Genomic DNA, 16,321 nt, shown 5'->3' with positions numbered 1-16,321 from the left:
CGGGATGGTCTTGCTGCGGTGGTAGCAACCAGGTCGTATCCACCGGCAACGGCTCAACCTCGCTGACTGCTGAGAAGGCGTGGGACAGAAGGACTAGACAGAGGCAAGGTCAGACGTAGCAGAAGGTCGGGGCAGGCGGCAAGGTTCGTAGTCAATAGCAATAGCAGAAGGTCTGGCACACAGGCTTTGGACAACACTAAACGCTTTCTCTGGCACAAGGCAATAAGATCCAGCAAGGAAGGGAAGGGGAAGTGAGGTTATATAGACAGGGAGCAGGTGGAAGCTAGTTAGACTGATTGGGCCAGGCACCAATCATTGGTGCACTGGCCCTTTAAATCTTAGAGAGCTGGTGCGCGCATGCCCTAAGGAGCGGAGCCGCGCGCGCCAGGACGTGACAGCCGGGGCCCGGGACAGGTGAGTGACTTGGGATGCGATTCGCGAGCGGGCGCGTCCCGCTATGCGAATCGCATCCCCGCCGGCAGTGTCAGTGCAGCGCTCCCGGTCAGCGGGTCTGACCGGGGCGCTGCAGAGAGAGGAAAGCCGCGAGCGCTCCGGGGAGGAGCACGGACCCGGAGCGCTCGGCGTAACACCTACTTATACGTTCATGTTCCGGTCAGTCATTGCGCATGACTAAGGGGGCTTGCCCCTGAAACATTGGGCCATGACTGAAGGGAGCACAGAGCGTGTTTTCACCTATGCTACTTTGATGTATTGCTGCTAACCTGATGTCCTGCGAGACAAGGAATCACTTGAAAATACTTGAATAAGCCGAAAATAAATTTTCTACTAAACAGGGAGTCACTTATGATATGTGTACACTCACCTAAGTCGTAGTTGCCGGCGAGTCAGCTGGAATTGTGCCCTATACACTTGTATCTGACAAGTGTTCCATGGCCGTGTAGGAACGCCTGAAATGGCCACACACCTTCCTGGACTGCTTCAGGACATCCTGTAAGCCTGGGCACTTGAGTACAAAGCATTGTACAATCAGATTACACACATGTGCCATGCACGGTACATGTGTCAACTTGCCCAACCTCAATGCCGCCAACAAATTTGTTCCATTGTCCCAAACCACCTTGCCGATCTCACGTTGGTGCTGAGTCAGCCACTGGTCCACCTGTGCGTTCAGGGCCGACAGAAGCGCTGGTGCGGTGTGACTCTCCGCTTTGAGGCAAGTTAACCCCAAGATGGCGTGACACTGCCGTATCCGGGATGTGGAATAGCACCTGGGGAGCTGGGGGGGGGGGGGGGTGCCGGTGATGTGGAGCAAGACGCAGCAGTGGAAGAGGACTCGGCCGAGGATGTTATGGAAGAGGATGGAGTAGGAGGAGTAGAGGAGGTGGCAGCAGGCCTGCCTGCAAGTCGTGGCGGTGTCACCAACTCCTCTGCAGAGCCACGCATTCCATGCTTGGTAGCCGTCACCAGGTTTACCCAATGTGCAGTGTAGGTGATATACCTGCCCTGACCATGCTTTGCAGACCAGGTATCAGTGGTCAGATGGACCCTTGCCCCTACACTGTGTGCCAGACATGCCATAATTTCCTTTTGCACAACAGAGTAAAGGTTGGGGATTGCCTTTTGTGCAAAAAAATTTCGACCGGGTACCTTCCACTGCGGTGTCCCAATGGCTACAAATTTTTTAAAGGCCTCAGACTCCGCCAGTGTGTATGGTAAAAGCTGGCGGGCTAGCAGTTCCGACAAGCCAGCTGTCTGACGCCGGGCTAGGGGTCTTCTTGCGCTCAAACATCTCCTTGACACGTGACTGTGGGCAGATGAGCAGGAACTGCTCAAGGCGAGAGATGGAGAGGCGGATGGTTGAGAGGGGGCAAGGAAGGCAGCAGTGGTTGACCTGGCTGAAGATGCTGGACCAGGAGGAGGATGGCGGCTTTGACTTTGTGTGCTGCTTGTACTGACGTGTTGATCCCATAGGCGTTTGTGATGTGACATCATGTGCCTTCGCAAAACAGTTGTGCCTAGGTGGGTGTTGGACTTCCCACGACTCAGTTTCTTCTGGCACAGGTTGCAAATGGCCTCGCTGTTGTCAGAGGCAGACACCCAACACTGCTGAGCTCTGCGATGACGGCATTCTGGTGGTGGCAACAGCATGCGTTGATTGGCGTCCCGTTTGGCTGACCCCGGGTGCCGATGCCGATGTCTGACTGTGCCACTAGCTCCTTGTGACGACCTCCCCCTGCTTCCAACTCGTCTCCTCCTCCTCCTCTCTGTCTCCCCATCTGAACTTTCCCCCTCTTCTTCTCTTCTAGCGGGCACCCACGTGGCATCCACAGACACATCGTCATCAGCAACACCTTCACCTCTATCTGACACCTCAAGAAAGGAAGCAGCAGCGGGTACAACATCATCATCACACCGTATGTCCATGTGTGTAATGCTGCCTGACTGAGACATATCCCTGTTAACTACATCCTCTGGCAATAATGGTTGCGCATCACTCATGTCTTCAAATTGATGTGTAAATTACTCCTCTGACGGATCAAGTAAAGCTGCTGAGGTGCTAGTGTTGGTGGTGGCGGCAGGCGGGCAAGTGGTAGCATGAGAGGTGCCCGAAGCTAAGCTAGAGGAGGAGAAGGATGGTGCGTCAAGGTTCCGAGCGGAAGCTGTAGTAGATTGGGTGATAGCCAGTCAACTAAGTCCTCAGAACTTTGGGGGTTCAGGGTACGTGGCCTCTGAACACTGGCCATTTTAGGGCCAAAGGGAATCCCAGCACCATAAAGCCTTCCTCTGCCTGTAATTTTTTGGGTTAAATTTGCACAAGTGTCACACCAAATGTGATTTGCACTAGGGTGACACAATTTGCCCTGCAGGCAAAAAAACTGGTAACTTTGACGTGAACTGACAGTGACGACTGGTTTTATTTAACAGCTAAAAAAGGTGTTTTTTTTTTAATTTGCACAACTGTCACACCTAATGTGATTTGCACTAGGGTGACACAATTTGCCCTGCAGGTAAAAAAAACTGGCAACTGTGATGTGAACTGACAGTGACGACTGCTTTTATTTAACAGCCAAAAAAGGTTGTTTTTTTTTTCAATTTGCACAACTGTCACAGCTAATGTGATTGGCACTAGGGTGACACAATTTGCCCTGCAGGTAAAAAAAAAACTGGCAACTGTGACGTGAACTGACAGTGATGACTGGTTTTATTTAACAGCCAAAAAAGGTTTTTTTTTTTTCAATTTGCACAACTGTCACACCTAATGTGATTTGCACTAGGGTGACACAATTTGCCCTGCAGGCAAAAAAACTGGCAACTGTGACGTGAACTGACAGTGGCGACTGGTTTTATTTAATAGCCAAAAAAGGTTTTTGTTTTATTTGCACAACTGTCACACCAAATGTGATTTGTACTAGTGTGACAATGAGCAAAAAAGCTTTTAAGCAGTGGTCCCCAACCAGGGTGCCTCCAGCTGTTGCAAACACACAGACTGATATATTTCAGCCCTTTGAATACTGTAGTTAATTGCTTTAAAGAAAAAAAGCTTGCCAGCGGAGTTCCCCTTTTAAGCAGTGGTCCCCAACCAGGGTGCCTCCAGCTGTTGCAAAACACAAGGACTGATATCTGTCACGATTCGGCTGGCTGGAGGTAGATCCTCTGTGCCAGAGAGGGATTGGCGTGGACCGTGTCGGTGGACCGGTTCTAAGTTGCTACTGATTTTCACCAGAGCCCGCCGCAAAGCGGGATGGTCTTGCAGCGGCGGTAGCAACCAGGTCGTATCCACCGGCAACGGCTCAACCTCTCTGACTGCTGAGATAAGCGCGGTACAAGGGAGTACACAAAAGCAAGGTCGGACGTAGCAGAAGGTCAGGGCAGGCAGCAAGGATCGTAGTCAGGGGCAACGGCAGGAGGTCTGGAACACAGGCTAGGAACACACAAGGAAACGCTTTCACTGGCACAATGGCAACAAGATCCGGCAAGGGAGTGCAGGGGAAGTGAGGTATAAATAGGGAAGTGCACAGGTGAAGGTACTGATTAAAACCCATGCGCCAATCAGTGGCGCACCGCCCCTTTAAATCGCAAAAACCCGGCGCGCGCACGCCCTAGGGAGCAGGGCCGCGCGCGCCGGGACAGCACAGACGGGGAACGAGTCTGGTAAGTGGGTCGGGATGCGCATCGCTGGGAACATTATCTCAGCAGGTCTGACCAGGGCGCTGTGAATGGGAGAACGTTGTGAGCGCTCCGGGGAAGAGCGGGGACCCGGAGTGCTCGGCGTAACAGTACCCCCCCCTTGGGTCTCCCCCTCTTTTTGGTACCTGAGAATTTGAGGATAAGGTTCTTGTCAAGGATGTTGTCCTCGGGTTCCCATGACCTCTCCTCTGGGCCGCAATTCTCCCAATCAACAAGAATTTTTTTTTTACCTCTGACCGTCTTGGATGCCAGAATTTCTTTCACCGAAAAGACGTCAGAGGACCCGGAAACAGGAGTGGGAGCAACAACCTTGGGAGAGAAGCGGTTAAGGATGAGTGGTTTAAGGAGAGAGACATGGAAAGCATTGGGAATACGGAGAGAAGGAGGAAGAAGGAGTTTGTAAGAGACAGGGTTGATTTGGCACTTGATTTTGAAAGGACCAAGATAACGTGGTCCCAGTTTATAACTGGGGACACGAAAGCGGACATACTTGGCGGAGAGCCATACTTTGTCTCCGGGAGAAAAAATGGGGGAAATTCTTCTTTTTCTATCGGCACGTTTCTTCATCCGGGATGAGGCCTGTAGGAGAGAATTTTGAGTCTCTTTCCAGATGGTGGAGAAGTCCTGAGTCACCTCATCAACAGCGGCCAAACCAGAAGGCATGGGAGTGGGAAGGGGGGGGGAAGAGGATGACGGCCGTACACCACAAAAAATGGGGATTTAGTGGAAGACTCAGAGACTCTGAAATTGTTCGAGAATTCGGCCCATGGTAAAAGATTGGCCCAGTCATCCTGGCGGGAGGAAACAAAATGTCGCAAATAGTCACCCAGAACCTGATTAATTCTTTCCACTTGCCCATTGGATTGGGGATGATAAGAAGACGAGAAGTTTAATTTGATTTTAGTTGATTACAGAGGGCCCTCCAGAATTTTGACAAATTGAACGCCTCTATCCGAGATGATATGCGTAGGAAGCCCGTGAAGGCGAAAAATGTGTATAAAAAATAGTTTCGCCAACTGAGGCGCAGAAGGAAGAAATCTGAGGCGCACCAATAAAATCGAGAGATGAGCTGGATGGATTTTTTGATGCCAGCATGGCCTGCGAGGTGTGAGGAGTGTCCCCACTTGAGAATCCTGAGGCGCTGGCGTGGAGACACGAAGGTCTTCCCTGGAGGAGTTTGTCTGATGGAGGCTGGAGAAGTGGAGATCAGACAGTCCGGAGGAATAATGTGTTGCGGGGAAGCTTCCACTTCAGAGGCATCCGATGAACGAGAGAGGACGTCAGCCCTAATGTACTTGTCAGCAGGGCGAAAATGAATTTCAAAGTTAAAACGGGCAAAGAACAACGACCACCTAGCCTGGCGAAGGTTCAGCCGTTGGGCAGACTGAAGATAAGAGAGATTCTTGTGATCAGTGTATATAATAACTGGATATTTGGATCCCTCCAGCAGGTGCCTCCATTCTTCAAGCGCCAATTTTATGGCCAGTAGTTCTCGATCACCAATGGAGTAGCTTTTCTCCGCTGGAGAGAAGGTCCTAGAAAAGAAACCACTAGAAAGTAACAGCATGTCCGGAAGAATTTTTCTGTAGGAGTACTGCTCCAGCTCCCACCGAGGAGGCGTCTACCTCCAGCGAGAAGGGTCTAGATGGATCAGGTCTGGAGAGTACGAGAGCAGAAGAAAAGGCAGTTTTGAGATGATTGAATGCATCTTCCGCTTGAGGAGGCCAGAACTTAGGGTTGGCGTTTTTCTTGGTTAGGGCCACGATAGGGGCCACAATAGTGGAAAAGTGCGGAATAAATTGTCTGTAATAATTGGCAATCCCCAAAAAACGTTGGATAGTTGGAGGCGTGGCCAATCCAATACGGCTGATAGTTTGCCTGGGTCCATTTGGAGTCCCTGGCCAGTATCCTAGGAAGGGAAGAGATTGACATTCAAAGAGACATTTTTCCATTTTGGCATATAATTGATTGTCCCGAAGTCTCTGAAGAACCATGCGGACATGCCGGCGGTGTTTTTCTAGGTTAGCAGAAAAAATCAAAATATCGTCTAGGTAGACCACAACATAGGTATATAGAAGATCACGAAAAATTTCATTTACAAAGTCTTGGAAGACGGCAGGGGCGTTGCAAAGCCCAAAGGGCATAACCAGATATTCAAAGTGTCCATCTCTGGTGTTAAACGCGGTCTTCCACTCGTCCCCCTCCCTGATGCGGATGAGATTATATGCACCTCTTAAGTCCAGCTTGGTAAAGATGTGGGCGCCTCGTAGGCGATCAAAGAGTTCCGAGATAAGAGGTAGGGGATAGCGGTTTTTTACAGTGATTTTATTAAGTCCGCGGTAATCAATGCAAGGACGTAAGGAGCCGTCTTTTTTGGAAACGAAGAAAAATCCAGCTCCGGCAGGGGAGGAAGACTTGCGGATAAACCCCTTTTTTAAATTCTCTTGGATGTACTCCGACATGGCTTGTGTTTCCGGAGCAGACAGAGGATAGATTCTGCCCCGGGGTGAAGTAGTACCAGGGACGAGGTCAATAGGACAGTCATAAGGCCTGTGAGGAGGCAAAGTCTCTGCTTGTTTTTTGCAAAAAACATCAGCATAGTCCAGATAGGCCTTGGGGAGACCAGGTATCGGAGGAGCCACAGGGTCTTGACTGACAGTACAGGGAGCAGGCTTAAGACAGTTCTTGTGGCAAGTAGTACCCCAGTTCTTGATCTCCCCGGTGGTCCAATCAAGGGTTGGGGAATGGCGTTGAAGCCACGGTAGTCCAAGAAGAATTTCCGAAGTGCAGTTAGAGAGGACCAGAAATTCAATCTTTTCGTGATGGGGTCCAATGCACATTAAGAGGGGTTCCGTGCGGTAACGCACAGTACAGTCCAATCTTTCATTATTAACAGAGGCGATGTAGAGGGGTCTGGCGAGACTGGTCACCGGGATGTTGAACCTGTTGATGAAAGAGGCCAAAATAAAATTTCCTGCAGATCCGGAATCCAAGAAGGCCACAGCTGAGAAGGAGAAGGTAGAAGAATAAATCCGCACCGGCACAGTAAGACGTGGGGAAGCAGAGTTCACATCAAGAGCTGTCTCACCTTTGTGCGGAGTCGGAGTGCGTCTTTCCTGACGTGGAGGTCGGATAGGACAATCCTTCAAGAAATGTTCGGTACTGGCACAGTACAGGCAAAGGTTCTCCCTGCGGCGTCGTGTCCTCTCTTGAGGTGTCAAGCGAGACCAGTCAACTTGCATAGCCTCCACGGCGGAAGGCACAGGAACGGATTGCAGTGGACCAGAGGGGAGAGAAACCGCCTCGTGCGAACAAAGTCCATATCCTGGCGGAGCTCCTGACGCCTTTCGGAAAAACGCAAGTCAATGCGGGTGGCAAGATGAATAAGTTCATGCAGGTTAGCAGGGATTTCTCGTGCGGCCAGCACATCTTTGATGTTACTGGATAGGCCTTTTTTAAAGGTCGCGCAGAGGGCCTCGTTATTCCAGGACAATTCGGAGGCGAGAGTACGGAATTGGCTGGCGTACTCGCCAACAGAAGAATTACCCTGGACCAGGTTCAGCAGGGCAGTCTCGGCAGAAGAGGCTCGGGCAGGTTCCTCGAAGACACTTCGAATCTCCGTGAAGAAAGAGTGTACAGAGGCAGTGACAGGATCATTGTGGTCCCAGAGCGGTGTGGCCCATGACAGGGCTTTCCCAGACAGAAGGCTGACTACGAAAGCCACCTTTGACCTTTCAGTTGGAAATTGGTCCGACATCATCTCCAAATGCAGGGAACATTGTGAAAGAAAACCACGGCAAAATTTAGATTCCCCATCAAATTTGTCCGGCAATGATAAACGGAGGCTGGATGCGGCCACTCGCTGCGGAGGAGGTGCAGGAGCTGGCGGAGGAGATGGTTGCTGAAGCTGTGGTAGAAGCTGCTGTAGCATCACGGTCAGTTGAGACAGCTGGTGGCCTTGTTGCGCTATCTGTTGCGACTGCTGGGCGACCACCGCGGTGAGGTCAGCGACAACTGGCAGCGGGACCTCAGCGGGATCCATGGCCGGATCTACTGTCACGATTCGGCTGGCTGGAGGTGGATCCTCTGTGCCAGAGAGGGATTGGCGTGGACCATGTCGGTGGACCGGTTCTAAGTTGCTACTGGTTTTCAGCAGAGCCCGCCGCAAAGCGGGATGGTCTTGCAGCGGCGGTAGCAACCAGGTCGTATCCACCTGTAACGGTTCAACCTCTCTGACTGCTGAGATAAGCGCAGTACAAGGGAGTAGACAAAAGCAAGGTCGGACATAGCAGAAGGTCAGGGCAGGCAGCAAGGATCGTAGTCAGGGCAACGGCAGGAGGTCTGGAACACAGGCTAGGAACACACAAGGAAACGCTTTCACTGGCACAATGGCAACAAGATCCGGCAAGGGAGTGCAGGGGAAGTGAGGTATAAATAGGGAAGTGCACAGGTGAAGGTACTGATTAAAACCCATGCGCCAATCAGTGGCGCACCAGCCCTTTAAATCGCAAAGACCCGGCGCGCACGCGCCCTAGGGAGCGGGGCCGCGCGCACCGGGACAGCACAGACGGGGAACGAGTCTGGTAAGTGGGTCGGGATGCGCATCGCGAGCGGGCGCGTCCCGCATCACGAATCGCATCCCGGCTGGGAACATTATCGCAGCGCACCCGGTCAGCAGGTCTGACCGGGGCGCTGTGAATGGTAGAACGCTGTGAGCGCTCCGGGGAGGAGCGGGGACCCGGAGCGCTCGGCGTAACAATATCTTTCAGCCCTTTGAATACTGTAGTAGTTAGTTGCTTGAAGGAACTTAAGTTTGATTCTGGAGTACCCCTTTTAACCAGCGGTTCCCTCCCAACCAGGGTGCCTCCAGCTGTTGCAAGACACATGGACTGATATCTTTCAGCCCTAAAAAGGGCTTTTTTTGGGTGCTGTCCTTAAAGCAGATGTTACACTAGTGCTTTAGGAGTAAACTGGACCCTGAATACAAAACCTAGCAGCAACCTAGCTATCGCTTTCCCTATACAGCAGGAGCAGCTTCTCCGACCCTCCACTTCCTAAGCCTGCAGCATGCTGAATGAGGGTAAAATGGCGTCCGTGCAAGAGGTAGTAGGGTCTGGAAGGCAGGGACTGCTGCTGATTGGCTGTAATGTGTCTGCTGACTCTCCCTGACAGGGTCAAAGTTTACTGCAATGTTAAAGTATAGGGGGCGGATGGAACTTCACATATGTTTGCCCGGCGATGCGAACTCGAACATGCTAAATTCACCGGGAACTGTTCGCCAGCGAACAATTCGCGACATCTCTAGTCCTCAGCCTCTACTGCACGGACAAGTCTCAGTGCCCCTCCAGCATACCATGTGTATAGGGCACAGCAGTGTCATTCAGCCACTATGTGGTCTCCTCATGCTGCCACCAACTCCAGGCTGTGTCATTCAGCCACTATATGTTCTCATGCTGCCGCCACCTCCATGCTGCGTCATTCAGCCTCTATATGTTCTCCTCAAGCTGCTGCCACCTCCACGCTATGTCATTCAACCACTATATGTTCTCCTCATGCTGCCACAAACTCCAGGCTGTCATTCAGCCACTAGATGTTCTCATGCTGCCGCAAACTCCAGGCTGTGTCATTCAGCCACTATATGTTCTCCTCATGCTGACGCAAACTCCAGGCTGTGTCATTATGCCGCTATATATTCTCCACATGCTACCGCCACCTCCACGCTGTGTCATTCAGCCACTATATGTTCTCCTCATGCTGTCGCCACCTCTATGCTGTGTCATTCAGCCACTTTATGGTCTCCTTATGCTGCCGCCACCTCCACGCTGTGTCATTCAGCCACTATATGTTCTCCTCATGCTGCTGCCACCTCCACACTGTGTCATTCAGCCCTTATATGTTCTCCTCATGTTGCCGCCAACTTCTGGCTGTGTCATTCAGCCACTATATCATCTCCTCATACTTATGCCACCTCTAGGCTCTGTCATTGTGCCACCATGTGACTCCTTGTTAGATTTGGTCTTTTGTAACCACACTATTTATTCAAAGTAAATGCCAGGGCCCAGCACATTAATCTTGGGAGTGTAATATTAAATTTAACCCCTTAAGGACGCAGGGTTTTTCAGTTTTTGCACTGTCGTTTTTTCCTCCTTACCTTTTAAAAATCATAACCCTTTCAATTTTCCACCTATATATCCATATCATGGCTTATTTTTTGCGTCACCAATTCTACTTTGCAGTGACATTAGTCATTTTACCCAAAAATCCACGGCAAAACGGTAAAAAATCATTGTGCGACAAAATCAAAGAAAAAACTCCATTTTGTAAATTTTGGGGGCTTCTGTTTCTACGCAGTGCGTATTTCAGTAAAAATGAAACCTTATCATTATTCTGTAGGTCCATACGTTTAAAATGATATCCTACTTATATAGGTTTAATTTTGTCGTACTTCTGGAAAAAATCATAACTATATGCAGTTAAATGTATACGTTTGAAAATGTCATCTTCTGACACCTATTACTTTTTTATTTTTCCACGTACGGGGCGGTATGAGGGCTCATTTTTTGTGCCGTGATCTGAAGTTTTTATCGGTACGCTTTTTGTTTTGATCTGACTTTATGATCAGTGACCAAAAATACGCTTTTTTGGACCATTGACCGTGCGGTTTAATTAACGAAATATTTTTATATTTTGTACATTTACGCACGTGGCGATACGTTTATTTTTATTTACACTGTTTTATTTTTTTAATGGGAAAAGGGGGGTGATTCAAACTTTTATTAGGGAAGGGGTTAAATGATCTTTATTAAAACAATTTTTTTAAACTTTTTTTTTGCAATGTTATAGCTTCCATAGGGGCCTATAACATTACATACACTGATCATTTACACAGATCACTGGTGTGTATTAACATGCCTGTGATCAGTGTTATCGGCGCTTGACTGCTCCTGCCTGGATCTCAGGCACTGAGCAGTCATTCGCCGATCGGACACCAAGGAGGCAGGTAGGGTCCCTCTCGGTGTCCTGTAAGCTGTTCGTGATGCCACCATTTCACCGCGGCGGTCCCGAACAGCCCGACAGAGCAGCCGGGATAGTTTCACTTTTTCTTCAGACGCGGCGGTCAGCTTTGATCGCTGCGTCTGAAGGGTTAATACAGGGCATCACCGCAATCGGTGATGTCCTGTATTAGCCACAGGTCCCGGCCGTTGATGGCCGCCGGGACCGCCGCGATATGACGTCATATCGCGGGAGCCGGCGCAGGACGTAAATATACGTCCTTCATCGTTAAGGAGTTAAATGTCAAAATCTTAAATTTAAATTTCTAAAAATCAATGTAATCTTTTCAAGCCCTATGGTCGTCAACGTCATATATTAGCTGTGGAATTACCACAAGAATCCAATGAAACAGGTTGGAGCAATAACAATGAACCATAACTGATTAAATGAAACATTTACAGTTACACAAAGAGTAAGACAGTGGGGGGGGGGGGGGGGGCTGAGAGGCACAGGCTGGAACAGGTGGTAGCTCACCTCGCGGCGGACCGCCAGCTCAATGCTCACCAGAATGGGTACTCAAAAAATTTCAATAAATTAAAATTAAATTAAATTTAAATTAGATAAAAAATCACAGACCTTCATAAAAATGAAAGAGGCAAGCTGATTGGTTGCTATGGGTAACTGGGCACGTTTTCCTCTGCACAGGTTTTGATAAATCTCCCCCGATGAGTCAAAAAAGTTCCAAGCTGGACTACCCCTTTTAATTCTGTAAAAACTGTCTACGGTTTTGTGTGTACAGCTGCTATAAAGACCTATGTGTTTCCATTATAACAGACTACAAACAAACCTGCGTAGTCATGTTGCCATCTATCTGTAAGATACTTCTTGTTAACTTATGAACTGTAAGGGTATGTTCACACTGAGGAATTGGGGCAGAAATCAAGCAGAAATTTTCTGCCTCAAAATATTGTTACTTAATATTGTTACACAGAGATTTTGCGTGGAATTTCGTGCAGAATTGGAGCGGAATTGGCACGGAATTCCACATGCGGAAATGAAAATTCCGTGCCAATTCCGCGCCAATTCCTTGTGGAAATGATTCTGACTGAAGAAAAAAATTAACATTGATCTCTATGGGAGTAAGACGCTGATTCCGCCTGAAAGAAAGAACATGTTCTTTCTTCAAGCGGAACAGACTTCCTCATCAGAATTCTGCTTGAGGAAATTCCTCAGTGTGAACTGAGGGGCAGAAATTCTGTACTGCTTACTGCTGAATGATTTGGAGAGGAAAAAGCGAGCAGGATAACTCGTGGAAATTCCTCTCCAATTCCTCAGTGTGAACATACCCTAAGAATACGGGATAAATGGAATGGAATAAGAAGGAAGGATCAGTCTTCACAGCGTTTGTTTGTACTTATGTTGGAGCCGGAAACTGCTTTTTAATTACTAATATTTGTAAAAACTGCTTTACTGTTACTAGGCTGTGAAGGTGGAAATAGCGTTTACCTGCTAGTGAAAAGCTGACATATGCTTAAAGGAATATTGTAGTTTACTCTTTATTTTTACAATACTTTGTCTCATATGTGCTTTATGTTTGCTGTCATTTAAACAGCTTTTCAAGAATTTCAAACATTAAAAAACCTAAAAGAACCTTCTACACAAAATAACATTGAAATTGTAAGCATCAAGGACAGGAACAACAAGGTTTTAATGTATGATGCAACCTCCAAAAAGATCTTTGCAAAGCCACTAAAAGGTGAAAATGTTAAATACAGGGGTAAGTAGTCTGTAAAAAAAAAAAATCTACAAAAAAAAAAGTGTCTTGTATGATGTGATCTTAGGTGCTGAAATGTTATCGTCAGGCTATGGAATAAAACATTTTATACTAAAGGGAATCTGTCATCAGTGTCACACTGTTGGTACAGGTATGTAGTGGGGGTGACACTGATGATAATGATACTTACCTATCCCTGATCATTCGCTCCCCCGTTATCTTTCTCATTCGGGCGGCAGACTGATTGCACAGGTGGCACTCCAGGAGCACGATGACGCCAGTTTGCAATTTCAACAGGGCAACTCTTAAAGGGGTACTCTGCCCCTAGACATCTTATCCCCTATCCAAAGGATAGGGGATAAGATGTCTGATCGCGGGGGTCCTGCTGCTGGGGACCCCTGCGATCTCCCTGCTGCACCCAGCATTCCTTTAGAGCGTCGGGTGCAGCGCCGGACGCTCGTGATGTCACGGCCACGCCCCGCTTGTGACGTCATGACCATGATGTCACGAGCCTCTGCCTGCATCGCTAGTCATCAGGCTTGGAGCGAAGTTCGCTCCGTGCACCTGATGTCTGCGGTGCGACAGCCGAGATCGCGGGGGTTCCCAAGCATTGGAAAGGGGATAAGAGGTCTAGGGGCGGAGTACCCCTTTTAAAGAGTTATCTTTTATTTCAGCAAGCTATAACTAGCAGATTGCTGAGAGCCCAACTGCTGTGACCCTTCATTGAGCCCGAGAATGCAGGTTTGGAGCGGCCATCGCCCACTTCTTTCTCGAAAGGCTTCTGAACGTTGCTGTGCACTGCCAAAATGTCTTTGCCTATTTTTTTCCATATGGCGCATTATAACATTATGTCTTATGTTAACATTTTGCAGCCATCTTTGAAATAGTTTACTATATTCCAATGAAGGTATTACATCCTGAAATTGCAACCACCTTGAAAATCCGCAATACAAATCTCTACCTCTCCTGTAGACCGGAAGGTGAACTGATAGCACAGGTGAGTCCTATGAGTGTTTTGAGCGGGTTGAGAATGAGAGGGCATAACAGCAAAGCCACTTATGCCACTTGTTGATGGATTGAATTCGGCTGTTCTCTCTTCATGTGAGTAAATAAAGCTCCCGAGCTCAATTGTGAAACCTGCATAAGAACCCTGCAGCTTTTATATTACCGGTGGCTTGCATGGCAGATGGGCTATTACCTGTGCATCACCTATTGATACATTCTTGCTGTGGTTATATTCTCTGCCATAATCCCATTGCCCTATGACAACAGTTCTAACCATTAATCCACAAGCCCATATCGGTGATCTAATGAAATAAATGTAGGATCAAAGCAATGACCCTGTAATCAGTTGACAGAATTTTAAATAGCATTCCTAAATCTAGACATTGAATTTAAAGGAATACTATGGTGCATTTTATTACTAATCCTCTGTGCCCGAACTGCAAAATGAAATATAACAAACTTTAAAGGGGTATTCGACTCCCCAGCATTCAGAACATTTAGTTCCGAACACTGGTGCGGGCTTCAGGGTCGCCACGCACCCTCGTGACGTCACGCTCTGCCCCTTGTGACATCACACCCCGCCCCCTCAATGCAAGTCTATGGGAGGGGGTGTGACTGCCATAAGAAAGGCGACCTGAAAACACAGCCTATAGTCGTTGGAGTGTCAATGTTTTTATCATGCCTTTCTCATGGCAATGCAGCCATTCATTTCTATCTGCACAATCCTCCGCAACAATCTGGATTTCTGATGAAGTCCAAATGGACTGAAATGTCATAAATATCACCCATTCCGCTAGTTGAGTGTCAAGTATTTTTGCTATTGGATATGTGGGCCCATCCATTGTCCTTGTAGCACCGTAATGGAGACATACCTTTTATTGTGTAATCGTTGGCTTTATGACTGTAACAACTGCTTTTATTCGGAGTCATGAACAGTCGGAGAGGCGGGGAGGGGGGTGGTCCGCAATGCCACGTCTCTCTTGAACAACTTTACAACATCTCATCCGTGTGAGCCATACACAGCTCCTCCCCACATGGTCTCTGACCAATAGGGGCAGAGAGCTTGCTCACTCCCTGCCAAGCGCCGTAATGGTCACAGATGGCACATGCATGGAGGAGCTGTATATCGCTCACACGGCAGATATGCTGTAACATTGTTCAAAAGAGGTGTGGCATTGCGGACCCCCCAACTGTGCATTACTCTGAATAACAAAAGTTTTTACAGTCACAATGCCAACAATTACACAATAAAAGGTATGTCTCCTTTTACATGCTGTGAATAGCTTCAGGGGGTAAATTTTTATGACAGTTTTTCTTTAAAGGAGTAGTCCAGTAGTGAACAAGTGTTGAACAACTTATCCCCTATCCTAAGGATAGAGGATAAGTTGCAGATCGCGGGGGTCCGACCGCTTGGGCTCCCTGCGATCTCCTGTATGGGGCCCCGGCAGCCCGCGCGAAGGGGGCGTGTCGACCGCCGCACAAAGCAGCGTCCGACACGCCCCCCCAAAATACAACTCTATGGCAGAGCCGGAGCGCTGCCTTCGGCAATCTCCGGCTCTGCCATAGCGATGTATTGAGAGGGCGTGTCAGCCGCCGCTTCGTGCGGGGGTCGACACCCACTATCTGGCCAGAAAGCCAGGCCCCCGTACAGAGAGATCGCAGGGGGCCCCAGCGGTCGGACCCCCTGCGATCTCAAACTTATCCCCTAACCTTAGGATAGGAGATACGTTTTTCACCACTGGACTACCCCTTTAAGTTGTTCTGTCCCATTAGCAGAAAAACACCTACAAAGCATAATGTTTCCACCTCCATGTTTGACGGTGGGGATAGTGTTCTATGGTGGTGCAGCAATTCTCCTCCTCCAAATACAGCGAGTTGAGTTGATGTCAAAGAGTTCAATTTGGTCCCATCTGATTTAAACACCTTTACCCAGTTCTCTGAATGATTCCGATCTTCATTGGTAAACTTCAGATGGGCCTGTACATGTGCTTTCAGGGGGACCTTGTAGGCGCTGCAGCATTTCAGTCATGGTGTAGTGTGTTACCAGTGCTGGTTTTAGACTAAGTGTGGCCCTGGGCAAAATTAAATATGGGGCCCCCGAATTGCATGACCAAACAATTTCCTGGTTTCCTCTGTTTTGTGATACAGAATACACAGCACTAGGTTATTGATCACGCACCATGTGAAATGTATCAGGGTTCAAATCTAAGATCTATAGTAAATATTTTCTGTGTTTAAGAGAACGTTCACACGTTCGTAACTAGCAGTAGGTTTCCACTGCGAGTTACGCTACCATGCACTTGTTTGGGCACATGGACAGTCCGTAATAGTGGCAGGTTTGCAGACCCAAGCGTAACCCTCACAGGTTTTTCTGCAGTGGGAAACCGGCTGCTAGTTACG

General features: G+C 48.6%; 1 protein-coding gene across 1 annotated transcript in view; it reads left to right on the top strand.

Moving 5' to 3' along the window:
* The window catches only part of LOC130368054 (uncharacterized), a 161,183-nt gene that overhangs the window by 117,978 nt on the left and 26,884 nt on the right, over nucleotides 1-16,321 (top strand). The window contains exons 8-9 of the transcript XR_008892280.1: nucleotides 12,755-12,919; nucleotides 13,789-13,913. The gene's annotated coding sequence lies outside the window, so the exon portion shown is untranslated. The remainder of the gene's footprint in view (nucleotides 1-12,754; nucleotides 12,920-13,788; nucleotides 13,914-16,321) is intronic.

The sequence above is a fragment of the Hyla sarda genome, chromosome 4 (genome assembly GCF_029499605.1).
Source record: "Hyla sarda isolate aHylSar1 chromosome 4, aHylSar1.hap1, whole genome shotgun sequence".
NCBI lineage: Eukaryota > Metazoa > Chordata > Amphibia > Anura > Hylidae > Hyla > Hyla sarda.
Note: the sequence above shows the minus strand (reverse complement) of the source record. Positions and strands in the feature narration are given on the sequence as shown.